Here is a 14,291-nt window from a genome sequence, read left to right as displayed (position 1 = left end):
ATGGATAGGTGTGCAGTCAGCAGCAGGTAGTTTTCTTTGGAGAATATTTGGGGTTTTATGTTTAGCTTTTTAAGATTTTAAAAAAAAAGGATTGGATCTGGCTTGTGAAATCAACATTTGTCCAAATACTGTGGATAATTATAATGAATTCCTAATTAAACAGATTGACATTACTTTCCACATGGGGCCAGGATTGTTTAGATATATGGAATGTATATAGATATATAGAAATATATGAAATAGGATTAAATTATTATTATGAAATATCAGAATGTCAGTAAAAGCAAAGTCAGAAGAGTTCTGTAAGGGCTCTGCTACATGACAAAAGAATTTTTATTATTCTCAAGGATAGGATAAAATATATTCTGCTAGAGCAGGCTGTAGGTTATTAATCCAGATAATAGTGAGTTATAAACATCAAAGCTCTACTCCTTTACAGTTAAGGGACATGAGGCAGTTAATCAGAGGGAACTTTTCTATGCAGTAAACTCATATGTAAAGAATCCTGTAATCGAATCTCATAACATGACGTGGGATTAGCCTCTGCATGAACTGATATTTAATGGAGACAAAAAGCCGATCTTGGCACTCTGGATTTGGAGATAATTGTATCCTCTTTTACCCGTAAGTAGATGTGTCTTTTTTTTTTTTTTTATCAATGCAAGCAAGAAAACAAGATGAATTGGGAAAACGCCCCAGGATGATGTGGAAAATAAATAAAATGTGATAAACAAGAAAGGGGTTAAGTCTAGGTTTATCTTTTCTGGTGTTCAATGCCATGCATTCTTATTCTGCTTCCCTTGATTTTGTGACCATTTCTATACTGAAACAAACAAGGTAGTTATTTTGTCGACTGCTGTGTTAGTTGGGAAGCTGAAGAGAACTCAAGGCTTTTATGGCGCAGTGAACATCTTCCACCCTGCAGACATAAGCGACAACAAACTCCACATGGATTATAACCTTTTCTAAAACTCTTCCTTTCTGTATCTTGCTTGTTTTTTTGTTTTTTCTTATCTTCCTCTGAATAATACAAGTTTTGTAAAGGCTGTATCCTCCATCTCAGAATTCTTATTTTTTTTATCACCAACTGCATACTGAACCATAACAGCTCGACTCTTTTTTCAGATAAAGCAACTCGAGTTTACTAGTATAACAGCAGTTCAGGCTGTAGATACATTACCCAACAAAGGTGCTCATATTCCTTGAAAATTGTTACATTTCTTTTTCTTTTTTTAATCAAAAACCCAAGCTTAAGAAAAACTAGCTTATATATACTAAGTGAAAGTTATGCATTATTTTTAAATTGCTCAAATCTGGAAATTTTACAACATATTGAGAGTATTTTTCCCACAATAATGAAATGATTTAAACAAGTTCTCCATGCTCTGTAGTTGGCCTCCATAAATTCTCTGTTATACCTGACCATCGGACTCCAAGGTCTACGCATCAACACTGCTTTCCTTTTGGACTCGGCGCCCCCTCAGGGTAACATCTGGGTCACCTGCCTGGGTCTTATGTTTTACTCCTCACCTTCCTTTAAGGCTCAATGCGCTCTCCGGGTTCAGGTATTTATTTATTTATTGTTCGTGGAGTCACTGAGGTTGTCCGATATTTGTCCTTGACAAAAAGGGTATTGTCAAGATTCACGCATGTTTTGGTTTCTGTTAATTGAATGAACCTGATTTATGTTCATCCTTATGCTATTAAATTCTTCTGTTCACTCAACATGAATTAGCATGTTATGTTCCCCAATCTTCCTGAGTTTCCTAAGTGTCATAGGAGCCTCAGTCAAGTAATTTCCTCAATCATCTGTTCTGTTTTAGCTTTGATCCTTGACCTACACAAATGAACTGCTGGATCATGGAGAAAAGGAAATAAATATATAAAATTGATAAGGATTATATTTCAGATTTCAACTGTGGTGTTGTCTTGGCTTGTAAATAAAGACCAAAGGAAAGGTGATGCCATGAAAATATAAAAAGGTTATGTTATAACTGGGTGAAAAATGTATTTGTCTTTTGGTTACCAAGGGGTAAAGATGTTTACATTCAAGACTATTTAGACTGCATAACCTGTCTGTTATTGAAATCAGACAATCTTAAACCACGAACAATATCCTCATGTTATATTTTATTTCAGCTTAAGTCAGCCAGACAAAATCCAACACAGCAACAACAATTCCTATTTACCTCCACCAAAAATATTCCTGAATATTTTTACCCATTTAGGCAAGAGCAGTGGCTTACCAGGGATAGTTATGATATGTAGGATTTGGTTTCTGTTTTGTCATTTTTGTTTTAGATTATTTCTCATTTAATGTTGTATTTGCATTTTAGATGTTTCTTTCTCATGCTTTTGTTATGTAGCTATTATGTAACGTTTGACCCAAGTATGATCCTAATTTCTGATATAGTAAATGATTTTTCAGGTCATACTCAAGACATGGTGCATAAGACTTTGTGCTCCATACAGGCTGCCCTTTTCAAAAACTATCCTATCTAACATAAGAGGGTTGGATCCATCAGTGAATGACTGCTTTACAGCAGTCTGAGTTCCCCTTTAAGACGAGAGCTAAATAAACTAGAAGATATCACGCAATAAAATAGATATAACACTTTCCCTTGTCGTAAGTCATTCTGGTAAGGCTCAATACTCTCCTGTCTAACACGTTGGACCAATCACAGCAAAGGAGGTGGCCCCATAATGCAAGTGCTTTTCTGTAACCATAACAATGAAGACTGAAACTGCAACAGAGATGTTTTAGTGTTGCACTTTATTGTGTCCCAAAGGTGCTGTTTATATCCTAACAATTTCAACAACTGGCTGCTATAAGAGCTTTTCATTTTTAACAAAGATATTTATGTTTATGTATTTAGCAGATGCTTTTATTCAAAGCGACTTACAAAGTAGACACAATGTTACAGTTATCATCAATATGGCAATAAGTTCTCCAGAGGAGAATCCCTAGTCAGAATAAGTGATAACCGCAAAGAGATATGGGGGTAGGGGGGGTATGGAGGTATGGGTAAGAGGACAGGAAATGCTCTTTGAAGAGGTGGGTATTTAAGAGTTTCCTGATGATAGACAGCGATGCGGAGGGGGAAGCTATTTTTGAGTCACACAGTTATCTGATTCAACCTAGAGTGTTTCTATCGATTTTGTTAGTCCTGCTTTTGAAACTATCTACCAGCTCCTTTCTAGAGTAATAAGCTATGTAAGGGTGTAAATAGTTAGAATATGCAGGTTAGGGAGGACAGAGGCTACACAGCTTGCCAGCCAGGGGTCAGATCCAGCTTTTTTGTCAACGGGAAGAGAGCCAAATGCCGATTGTTTTGGGACTAAAAGCAAATACACCAAAGCAAAATGCCAGGGTCACCCCTGTCATAAAAATGCTCCTGCTAAGGCATTCTCCTGTCAGATCCTCTCATTGCTTTTTGTCATTCCACAGTGCAGTTTTTTCTTTGTCGCTTTCCCTTTTTTTCCTACTGTATTTCTTACTGTTTTTAATTAATTCTGTTATCATAATTCTACATACAGACTTTCAGCCCAGGTCCTCTAATTTAACTACTTATAATGACTAAATAATAAAATGTTACAGTAACAAAACCACAAACTTTACCATAAGCAAATGTCCTCATTGCGAGAGAGTGATCTGAATTTCCTCTGGCTATATGGCTCATTGAGTTACATAGAGTTCTTCCTTCTCGTCATGTTGCTGAGCAGTACCACTCAGCTTGTTGAAAAAAGATTCTGCAAATCTCCTTTGCTTGGAAGAAAAGACATTTATGTGTCAGGCGCTTATTCTATATTGTGTTCTTGAGATTGCTCAATGCCTATAGTTATCTAGTTAACAAACAACCACAAGGAAGCTTAAATTGGAGGCAACCAGAGTTTTGTTAAATTTTTATGAAACCATTTAACACCCATCCAGGACTCTTTGTCAGTTCTATCAGCTTCTGTTAGATCGCATTAGAGTAATCTGTAATCTTATCACATTAACCATTTCAATCACATGTCTTGATAGCAAGTTAAAGTAACACAGAAAACCCCTGAATTTATCTGCCCTACAGCTCAGTCCATTAATCTCATGGATTTCTTAGACTAACAAAAGGTGTTTTTATAGGTGCATGATATAAAGCAGTTGAGCAGATTATTTTCCAATCCCTACAACATGCTAGACATTATCAGGCCTCTTGTGTCCAGATTCCTGGTTATAACTCATGAAGGTGAGAGTTTATGTGTAGAGTAGATAAATCACTAAAACCTCGACCTTCACCTTTCAGTTGGCTTCCTTTGTACCATCATAAACTAGGGCAACATCCCGGTGCAAAGACTAAATCTGTCAGTCTTAATCTCTCAATTCTGCTGAAATGAGAAGCAAAGACACTTAAACTCCTCCATTTACGGTTTAAATTAATCCCCAACTCAAAGAAAGCAATCTACATTTTTTTCTGTAAAACCTAGAGGAGCCTTTGCAGAATCACAGCCTTAAATTAATAGAGGGGGTGGAGAACTGCCTGTTCTCTACAGCTACATTGCCTGGGTCTTCACCCACTAAGTTTCCAATTCAAGGTGTCATATCTAGCTCTGGGGACTTTAAATGAATATTTTAACCAAGCGTCTCTATAACAGATTAAAAGCAGCTCTGACCGTGGTAATGTTTGCGCTCTGGGCGGCTTCTCACAAATGTGGGATAAAGAACATAAATAGGGTGCCTTCCTTTAAAAGTTATGCCAAGAAAGCCTGGAGTCATACCCAGAAGTGAAATAACTCAAATCACAAGGTCAGGTTGTGTAGCAGGACCCTTGTTATATGATGTGCTACTATAACAGAACTTTATACTACTTTAAATTGATCTACTGTATATTCCATTACTATTTTGTAAACGTATTTGGAGCATTTGACATATAAGGTTTACATTCATTACACAGCAAAAATGACCCAGAAATAAGTAAAAATATCTTAAATTAAGTGTATTTACCCTTAATTTGAGTATTTTTACTCTTAAAATAAGATAGTTAGATAATATGCATTTCAAACAAGACAATAAAATAGTTTTTTTCTTATTTTTGGCCAAGTGTTTCAATTACCACCTCAGTTCAAGAAAAAATGCTCTTATTTTAGGAAAAAATTACTTATTTCAATTTACATTTTTTGCAATGTAGATAGTGTTAGTATTTGCTAATTACCAGAGAATTTTTTTTTTTCATTTCAAAACATTCCTCAGATCAAGGGTTTTAGAGTACTTACTCTTATAAGATATATTTTCTTTGAATGTTGGGTGATCGGATCTAAAAAGAAATTAAAATATAGCCAACTAGGATGTTTATGAGGGACAATGTGGGACAGACGCAAGTTGTTCATCTGTGCAAACTTAATCCAAAACATCTCCCTTGCCTCTCACTCAGTGTGGATCTTCTCAATGAGGCTGAATGAGGGGATCTCATATATAAAACATTGCTTGGACTACAAGATACTACAAGTGTTCGGACGCTAAACACCTAAAAATGGAATATGTCAAAAAAAAAAAAAAAAAAAAAGATTAATGAAACAATGTGCTCATTCAAAATCAGACAATCTTCCTTTATAATTCACAGCTGCTTCCAAGGCTTCACCTCATGTTCGGCCCATCTTCATAGTCCATGCAAAGCTGTCATTGTGTAATTAGATAAGCCTGCTGATCGATGTTATTTAATAGCAATGGCAACTATAGTGGACAAAAATGGATAGTGGAAGAAAGTGATAGTGATTTGGTAGCCACAGTAAAATAAAATAAAGAAAAGAATCTGATGTATGAACTGATCATACATCAGGGAGTCATTTAATTGCTATGTGTGGTTAACAGCTCTAATTCATAAAAAAAAAAATAAAAAGATTAAAAAACAACAACGACACAAAAATGATCATGTTTGGCAGCTCTTTTTATTTAGATGTTTTTTAATCTTTGATTATTTTGAATCTTTAATAAACTGATTCCTCAGCATGAAATCACCACCTATGATTCGTGAATATAAATAAAATTCTATATTTATCACAGATTATTTGAATTTATTGGTGTTTCCTTAAAACCATGCCGTTGGTTACCTTTTTATCTATTTGTACAGTGAAAAAAAAGAACAAAAAAAACACATATTGGGTCCTTTGCAGCAACTTGTTTGACACCTATGATGAACAGGGATGGTTTGGGTCCAGCAAGTGGGTTCCTCCAATACTGGACCCATTAAGTGCATAGATCAGAGAGCATCTCTTTGTATAGTCTAATCAGCGAATAAACGGTTGCACATTAAATAATCAATCAATGTTTGTTTGCGGGTTTCTTTATTGCTGCCAACAGACAGAAACACAGCAACAGTCAGTACTTCCTTCAGCAGACGTTATAGCACTGTATAGCCCACAGGTCATGGATTAGCGGTCCGGATCCCGACCCACCTAGTGGCTAATCCGGACCCAACCTGATTTCAAACAGTTACAAATTACAGCGCATTGTCCGACGACAGTGTCCAACTTCACTTGCGCCGCTTCTCCTGTTAACATGGTAAAGCCCTCCGGAGCGCCGGGATAAGGCTGCATGTGATACAATTTAGCCAATGAACTGTGTCAGTCAGGGTCGCTACTGCGAGCTACTTTTAGGCACAGCAAGCAAACATGTGGAAAGCCGGGCGATGGGAAAGAAGGAGAAGGCGATAAGAAAAAAGAAAGCAGAGAAAGTGTGGACTGCTGGAAGAACTGTGGTGAACTGGTTAAAGAAAAACAAAATGGTGTGCTCAAAGATGACCCTGCACATTTTGAGTATGTTTGGCTGAACCTGCTGCTGTGAAGCAGGATTCTCCACCGTGACCATAATCAAAAGTAAATATCGATCCAGGCTCAAAATGAGCACCTTGATATGTGCTTGAGAATAGCTTTGTCTCCATACAAACCCAGGTTTAAAAGCCGTGCAGCGCAGCCTAAAGCCCGCTGCTCTCATTAAGCCATAAAAATAAAAAAATAAGAAACAGTCAGTTCAGGTGTTTTATAAAATATGTGAATCAGGAAATTGTCTATAAACCAAACTGAACGATTGTTGTTCTCTATTTCAAAAACACTTTATATTGTAAATGGGAAAAAAATTATATATTTTTTTAATTTAAAAAATCAATGTATAACATGGATGCATAAAAACCTCATTTTATTTCAGTGTTAAATTCTGTTTAAAGTAAAAAATTATAATTAAAAATGTCTCCAGACCTGTACTGAGTGATGATTTTCTTTATTTATTCGGACCCTGCTGATTTTTAATCGGTTACCCCTGATCTAGCCGTTAATTTGCTGAGGTAACTTTGCTGAGGGGTGTAATTATGCTTAAAGTCCATTATGTCACAAAACTAGTCATCATACTGGGTCAGAAAACATTGTTAATTCTCCCACTCAGAAAGTCTCCATCATAGATAAATCATCCATTGCTCACCATTACGCAGCAGTAGTTTGGTATTTAAAGATTTACAGAGATCCCGTTTAATTCCTCACACATTGTTACATTTATAGAGTGATCTGTGGTATGACTTGCCCCCTCGATAATTGAATAGTGGGTTGTGATGGTGAGGAAACATTTCATTTTGTGGACTTTGATTTTAAATTTAAGCTGCCTTGTTTATATTATTTGTGTAACAGGTTAGCTTAGCAGTGCCAGTAGACATCAACTTGTGGTTTTAGTTCTGATAGTATGATCTACAATTAAAGATTCATATAAGTTGGCAATAAATGTCTGAGAGAAATTGGGATCTAACTTTCATTCCACTAAGTCACTGTCTGCGTGCCAATTTCCCTACTAACCAAAATGTGTGTACCCCGTATAGATTGATCAAAATTGAGGTGAGGGACCACATATCTTCACACCAAGCTCATTTGTTTTTATAAATCACATCCTTAGCCTGAAAGTCAACATAAAAAAGCTTCGGGCCCTGTTTTGTGCATATGCAAGCATAATAAATGAGACCCCTGTTCCTTGTCAGCACTGCTCATTGGTGTGCTTTCATGGCACCACACGACCCGGTTACCTCATAAAAAAAAGAGAGAGAGTGAATCAAACAAAAATATCTTAAAGCTGAATAGCTCAATTGATCACCAGGTTTAAACCTTCTCCAAATACCACATTTATTTAGAACATTAATGAAAAGAGCACGTCGCCTCTTCAGCCATTCGAACAATTCCCTTTCAGAGACATACAGGTGCTGGTCATAAAATTAGAATATCATGAAAAGGTAGATTGATTTCAGTAATTCCATTTAAAAAGTGAAACTTGTATATTATATTCATACATTACATACAAACTCATATATTTCAGATGTTTATTTTGTTTAATTTTGATGATTACAAATGACAACAAATGAAAATCTCAAATTCATCATATCAGAAAATTAGAATATTACTGAAGACCAATAAAAACAAAGGATTTATAGAAATGTTGGCCAACTGAAAAGTATGAACATGAAAAGTATGAGCATGTACAGCACTCAGTATTTAGTTGGGCCTCCTTTGGCCTGTATTACTGCAGCAATGCGGCGTGGCATGGAGTCGATCAGTCTGTGGCACTGCTCAGGTGTTATGATAGCCCAGGTTGCTCTAATAGTGGCTTTTAGCTCTTCTGAATTGTTGGGTCTGGTGTATTGCATCTTCTTCTTCACAATACCCCATAGATTTTCTATGGGGTTAAGGTCAGGAGAGTTTGCTGGCCAATTAAGAACAGGGATACCATGGTCCTTCAACCAGGTACTGGTAGCTTTGGCACTGTGTGCAGGTGCCAAGTCCTGTTGGAAAATGAAATCTGCATCTCCAAAAAGTTGGTCAGCTGCAGGAAGCATGAAGTGCTCTAAAACTTCCTGGTATGTGGCTGCGTTGACCCTGGACCTCAGAAAACACAATGGACCAACACCAGAAGATGACATGGCACCCCAAACCATCACTGACTGTGGAAACTTTACACTGGACTTCAAGCAACGTGGATGAAGTGCCTCTCTTCTTTTCCTCCAGACTCTGGGACCTTGATTTCCAAAGGAAATGCAAAATTTACTTTCATCAGAGAACATGACTTTGGACCACTCACCAGCAGTCCAGTCCTGTTTCTCTTTAGACGCTGTCTGTGGTTCAAGAGTGGCTTGACACAAGGAATGCGACAGCAGAAACCCATGTCTTTCATACGTCTGTGTGTGGTGGTTCTTGAAGCACTCACTCCAGCTGCAGTCCACTCTTTGTGAATCTCCCCCACATTTTTGAAGGGGTTTTGTTTCACAATCCTCTCCAGGGTGCGGTTATCTCTCTTGCTTGTACACTTTTTTCGACCACATCTTTTCCTTCCCTTCGCCTCTCTATTAATGTGCTTGGACACTGAGCTCTGTGAACAGCCAGCCTCTTTAGCGATGACCTTTTGTGTCTTGCCCTCCTTGTGCAAGGTGTCGATGGTCGTCTTTTGGACAACTGTCAAGTCAGCAGTCTTCCCCATGATTGTGTAGCCTATAGAACTAGACTGAAAGACCATTTAAAGGCTTTTGCAGGTGGTTTGAGTTAATTAGCTGATTAGAGTGTGGCACCAGGGGCCATCAATTTTGAACCTTTTCACAATATTCTAATTTTCTGATATGATGAATTTGAGATTTTCATTTGTTGTCATTTGTAATCATCAAAATTAAACAAAATAAACATCTGAAATATATGAGTTTGTATGTAATGTATGAATATAATATACAAGTTTCACTTTTTAAATGGAATTACTGAAATCAATCTACTTTTTCATGATATTCTAATTTTATGACCAGCACCTGTAGAGAGGTTTTTGGTATTACAAACAAAGAAACAAAACGACCTCCAATTCAAAGGAACGGAACCGCTCGTCAGGTTAAATCAATGCTATTTCTGACATTTTGAATTGAAAGTGAAAAGTCTTCAAACTTGGAAACAAAGTCCAGTGGATTCTTTTTTTTTTTTTTTCTTTTTTTGAAGGAAAATAGAAAATACATAAATGCAGCCTTTGTTAGTGAATGGGTAAATCCCTCACAATCATATTATGCTGTGGTAAAGGACTGAGAATGAGACCATCAAAGATCGCTGGAGATCTGAGACTATCAAAGACTCTTGGAGACTCAAGATTTAATCCACTTGGACACTCAGATGTCAGAAACCTGGACATAAGATGGCAGCAGCTCGAGGCAAGATGCTTGGGTCTTCCTAGACAGGGTTAGGGTTAAAGTTCTGGTGCTCTCAGACAACGTGAGCCAAGTCTCTGGACCTGGAGGCAATGTGGAGTGGTTTTAAACCTGATGATCCCTCTGCCCAAAGCCCCACAGAGGAAGTGAACTGAAGTGTACTCAGTATCACATTGAAAAACATTGATAGTACCAAATAAATGCATAGTGATCCAGCTGCTGTTCAACCGACTCAACTGGCAGAGATAGAACTTCTGGAACAGATGGGTTTAGTAATTGTATATAATGCTATTATGTGCTTGTTGATATTTAAAGGTTGTGCCATTTTTTTTTTTTACAGCAATTTAAAAGCTGGTTTTACATATTTTTAGATACAGTCTATATTTATTATGAAGGGACATTGGAGTGATTGTTGAATTTATCTGTGTGAATTTTGAATGTGTTACCCCTGCCCTTGGATATTTGTAATGTGATCTCATTTAATATTATAGTTATATAAGATTATCTGGAGAGAGAACATAAAATCTTGAGCATGACCGCCTGTCTTTTTTACTTGTTACCACTGTGATGTACTGAAGCTGAAGCACATCTCTTTCTTCGTGTATAAAATCCTCCTTTAATAAAAAGGTTTCCCTACGGCCTGCTATGCTTTGCAAACTCACTTCATGGCACATTAATATATCAAGTAAAATAGAAATTATGGTTCTCAAAGGCTGTTTCTCCCCACTGTGGTGAATAACAGCAGAATGAGACCACAATTCAGTCATTTTAAAACCCTATATGAGTCCTTTTGTCAGGTTTCCTACCTACAGTACAGCTCTTAGAAAACGGTTTCTTTTTTTATAGCTTTATATTCACAAAGGGGGTTGTTATATCATCTTTTACATTTCAAACTCATGTACAAGCTAAACAATACTTTTTCTTGGACCTACACGTTATTATGTGTTTTTCCCTGAGTTTATTATAACAGTTTCATCATTGTTAGGCAACTTTAAACTGAGCACCCAGCTGCTCTTTTCTTCTTAGATTTTTTTTATTCTTTACATTTTTACCAGTTTTTTTTTGTTAGAAAGAAATGCATTCTTAAAGTACATATAAACATTTAGCTATGGAAAATATGTTTTCTTAAGGTCACATAAAGAGATGTAAGAAGATATACCATCCTTTGCACACTATTGCAGGCACATTAGTGGCAAACAATAAAATCTTTTTTTTTATAGGGGTCCAGACCCATAGAAGCGAGCAAGGGCGATCCAATGCTCCAAGCAGACCAGTGTTATGGAATTTTATTGGGTTTTTTTCATAATTATTTTTCTCTGCTAATATGTAACAGACGGAATGGGCAGGAAAATGTTTGATAATTAATTAATTAGCAAAACATAAATGAGACTGCGTCATAAACAAAAAACATATTCCCTATAAAAACTTGATAACTAAGGGGCCCAATTGCAATGGACCATTTTTTTGGCTAATATCTCCCAGACATGCTAATAAAACCCATATCTAGAACAAACATTACTGTATCTTAATATATTAACAATGATTTGAGATTATGAGACAATATGTTAGCAATATTTTAATAGTTCACCAAGGTAGGCTGGGCTTGTACCAATATGTTTTTCTGACCCTTTATTTTTTTAAATATTTTCAACATTTTACAAATATATTTTACCATAAATAGTTACCATGTCCCCATTTTTTGGGGGTGTAAATATCATCAAAATAGGACACTGCTTTTGGAAACTAAATAAATCTATCTTAGACACTATTGGCTTTGTTCAAAATGTGAATAGTCCCACGCATTCTCATCTTCATACTTTGGATCTTGTGCTGACATACGGCATAGAATGTGAAGAAATAACAGTATTTCCTCACAACCCTGTCCTCTCTGACCACTTTCTAATAACCTTCAGGATTACTTTAACAGAGTTCTCCTCCCCCAAAAGAAGGTTCAATTTTAGTAGATCTTTATCAGATAGTGCAGTTATAAATTTTAAAGAATCTGCTTCACTTTCTCTCTCCTCTGTGTCACTGAGCAGTGCTGCAGAGTGCAAAAGTTTAGCTTATTCCCCTTCACAGGTTGATGATTTTGTTGATGGGGTTGCTAGTTCTCTGCGTATTGCCTTAGACAACGCAGCTCCTTTGAAAATGAAAACCGTTAAAAATAGAAAGCTTGCTCCTTGGTTTAATGCAGAGCTGCGTACTTTGAAGCAAAATGCTAGGAAACTGGAGAGAAAATATCGCTCCACAGGCCTGCGAGAGTCCTTCCTAGTCTGGAAAAATGGTTTACTGCTGTATAAGAGGACCCTTTGTAAAGCAAGAGCAGCATACTTCTCCTCATTAATAGAGGAGAATAAGAATAATCCTAGATTTCTTTTTAATACAGTTGCCAAACTCACCCAGAGCCATAGCTCTGTTGAACCGTCCATTCCACCTGCTCTTAGCAGCAATGACTTTATGGGATTCTTTATAAATAAGATTGATCTTATTAAAAATAAGATCATAAGCACTCCTCTATCCGCGATTGTACCTGAGGTAGTCATGGAATCTGAACTGGGTTTAGACTGCTTTGATCCAGTTGAACTCTCTGAATTAGCAAAATTATTGTCTTCATCTAAGCCTTCAACTTGTATGTTAGATCCAGTTCCAACCAGGTTATTTAAGGAGGTATTCCCTTTGATCTCCTCCTCCATTTTAGATGTGATTAATCTATCTCTGTTACAGGGATATGTACCTAAAGCTTTTAAGGTTGCTGTAATTAAACCTCTGCTTAAGAAACCGTCTCTTGACCCAGATGACTTGGTCAATTATAGACCTATATCCAATCTTCCTTTCTTATCCAAAATTCTTGAGAAAGTAGTTGCCAAACAAGTTTGCGATCACTTCCACCATAATGAACTTTTTGAAGAGTTTCAGTCTGGCTTTAGAGCTCATCATAGCACTGAAACAGCTCTGGTGAAAGTCACTAATGATATTCTCATGGCCTCAGATAATGGACTTGTATCTGTGCTCGTCCTGTTGGATCTTAGTGCTGCATTTGATACAGTTGACCATAATATTCTTTTAGAAAGACTTGAATATTTTGTTGGAATTAAAGGAACAGCACTAGACTGGTTTAAATCTTATCTATCTGATCGAATTCAGTTTGTTCATGTTAATGATAGATCTTCAACACGCTCAAAGGTTACCTGTGGAGTACCACAGGGATCAGTGCTAGGACCAATTCTCTTTACTTTATACATGCTCCCAATTGGTAGAATTATTAGACAGCATGGGATTAATTTCCACTGTTATGCTGATGATACCCAGCTATATCTGTCTATAAATCCAGATGAAGCTAACCCATTACATAGATTACAGGCATGTCTTGAAGACATAAAAACCTGGATGACTCTTAACTTTCTGCTTCTGAATGCAGACAAAACAGAAGTTATAGTCTTTGGACCAGAGTCTCTGAAAAAGAAACTGATTAGCCAGTCACTTCATTTGGATGGGATTAAACTGATTTCAGATAATAAAGTAAAAAATCTTGGTGTTGTTTTTGATCAGGACCTGTCATTTAAATCCCACATCAAAGAGGTTTCTAGAATTTCCTTCTTTCATCTGAGGAACATTGCAAAAATTAGAAATATCCTGTCCAGGGGTGATGCTGAGAAACTAGTCCATGCATTTGTTACTTCAAGGCTGGACTATTGTAATTCTTTACTATCAGGAAGTCCACAAACTGTAGTTAAAAGCCTTCAGCTGATCCAAAATGCTGCAGCCAGAGTTCTAATGAAAATTAAAAAGAGAGATCATATCTCGCCTGTCCTGGCTTCTCTTCATTGGCTTCCTGTTAAATCAAGAATAGAATTTAAAATCCTCCTTCTCACATATAAAGCCTTAAATGGCCAAGCTCCATCTTATATCAGAGATCTGATTGTTCCTTATGTTCCTAACAGAGCACTTCGCTCTCAATCTGCAGGTTTACTAGTGGTTCCTAGAATTTCTAAAAGTAGAATGGGAGGCAGATCTTTTAGTTATCAGGCTCCTCTCCTGTGGAACCAACTACCAGTTTTAGTCCGTGAGGCAGACACCCTGTCTACTTTTAAGGCTAGGCTTAAAACTTTCCTT

Source organism: Cyprinodon tularosa, unplaced genomic scaffold, assembly GCF_016077235.1.
Source record: "Cyprinodon tularosa strain WSP-4 unplaced genomic scaffold, ASM1607723v1 ctg942, whole genome shotgun sequence".
Lineage (NCBI taxonomy): Eukaryota > Metazoa > Chordata > Actinopteri > Cyprinodontiformes > Cyprinodontidae > Cyprinodon > Cyprinodon tularosa.
This window is presented reverse-complemented; position numbering follows the sequence as displayed.